The 1,890-nt window shown below is 31.2% G+C and overlaps 1 long non-coding RNA gene across 1 annotated transcript; it reads left to right on the top strand.

Annotated features, from left to right (window-relative positions):
• The first annotated feature begins 662 nt into the window (after positions 1-662).
• On the top strand, positions 663-1,561 carry LOC115714753 (uncharacterized). Its single transcript, XR_004011115.2, has 2 exons — positions 663-1,275; positions 1,426-1,561. It is a non-coding gene; the product is annotated as an uncharacterized LOC115714753 (long non-coding RNA).
• Positions 1,562-1,890: the final 329 nt, after the last annotated feature.

Below are 1,890 nucleotides of genomic sequence, written 5' to 3'. Positions count from 1 at the left end.
ATGTTCTATGTGCGAATTGTAATGGAAAGGGCCATAAATAAGAACAATGTCCCAGGCTTCTAAACAATTCAAACGAAGGTGATGCTTTTGTCTTTGAATCATGTGTTTTAGAGAACGACAAATCCACTTGGATCTAGATTGTGTATCAACACTGTTGGAACATATTTTATCAGGATCTAGATTACTAATATGTATGTTGATTATAAATCTATAATCTAATATCCTAAATATAAATTTCCTAAAATAATGAAGTAAATACATATAAAGTTATAAAAAATCTTACATTGATGGCAGCGGAATAATATGACTCACTACTACAATTTGGCCTTTTAGTGACACTATTTAGTGACACGCACAAAAGTGCGAGTCACTAAATAGATAAGAGTAATTTTTAGTGACATGCACGATTAGACTCTAAATATTCAGTATTAATCTCTTGCAATGTGTGTCACTGAAAATATAGAGTGTCACTAAAGATTAAAATTTATTTTATTTTATTTTTATTAATTTAAAAAATTGAGACTTATAGTGACACGCCAAGCGCGAGTGGGTAAATGTACCCTGACACACCTGGCGCGTCACTATATCAATACCCTAATTTTTTTTTTTTAAAAAAAACACAGCTGTAATTTAAAATAAATAAGAAAAATAAAAAATTATCAAACCCCAACTAAAATACAATCTGAAAAAATAAAAATAAAACAAAAAATTTATATAATTATTACCCCTCTCTCTCTCTTTCTTCTCAAAACCCCATAACAACCTTATCTCTTTCCTCTCTCTCTTAAACACAAAAAAAAACCCTAGTTTCTAACAGCCAACATCTCAGCCGCAAGAGGCCACTAATCCCAGCCCCTCTCTGTTTTTGCACCGGAGCCGACCTCGACCTCTCACCCTCTCTCTATTTTCTCAACGGAGCCATGACCCCAACCTTCTCTCTCGCTCGACTTCTCACCGTCTCTCTGTTTTCGAACCGAAGCCACAAATCCATTTGCCTCCATTCAAGAACCCAAAACACCCAACAGGCATTCCGACCTTCGTCACACCGTAGGCCGCCCCAGATGGCCATTGTTCTTACGAGCAGAAGTTTACCGTCGCCGCCTCTGGTAAATATCTTTCTTCTTTTTTTCTTTTTTTTTTATTTTTTCGTTTGCCTCTCTCTCTCTCTCCTTTCTCTGCAGCGTTTGTGGTGGACAACGATTGAAGCTAGTTGTGGATTTCGACTTTCATGGTGTAGGGTTCGTTTGAAGCTCCTTGGATCTGATTTTGCTTTAGGTCAATTTCTGGGTTTTTTTAACTGTTAGGAAGATTGTGTTTTTGTATATTATTTTGGGTTAAAATTTAGGTTAATATACCCATTATTATGTAATTAATTTTAATAGTGTTTGTTAAAGCAAGTGGTATTGGTTGTTTTGCATTTGACAGATTTGGTATTTGAAGGAGAGTTCTAGTTTCAAATCTTGGTTGACTGGCGTTGGGCCTTCAGTGTTTGATGGGAAAAATTGACTGGCGTTAGAATTTGATTGAGGGATTTGTATTTAGTTTATACTATTTTATGTTATTGTGATTGTTTTGTAATTTTTAGTGATTGTTTTGTAATTTTTAGTAAATTTATGAAGAAAATTTAAAATTGATTATAAAATATTTATTTGGAGGTAATTATGTAAAATAAGTTCTATAAAAATTGGAAGCATAGTGGAAAAAAAATGGTAATTTCTTATTATTGGTAAATTTTCTAATGTATATCAGATTTAGATTAATAATTATAATAGTATTTATAATTGTTAAATTTAATAGTATTAATATATAATTAATTAAATTATTATTTATAATTTTTATAATATATAAATCAGAATTAAAAAAATTAAATAAATATTATTTTTTTAAAAA

This window comes from Cannabis sativa, chromosome 5, assembly GCF_029168945.1.
Source record: "Cannabis sativa cultivar Pink pepper isolate KNU-18-1 chromosome 5, ASM2916894v1, whole genome shotgun sequence".
NCBI classification, from domain to species: domain Eukaryota; kingdom Viridiplantae; phylum Streptophyta; class Magnoliopsida; order Rosales; family Cannabaceae; genus Cannabis; species Cannabis sativa.
This window is presented reverse-complemented; position numbering and strand designations above follow the sequence as displayed.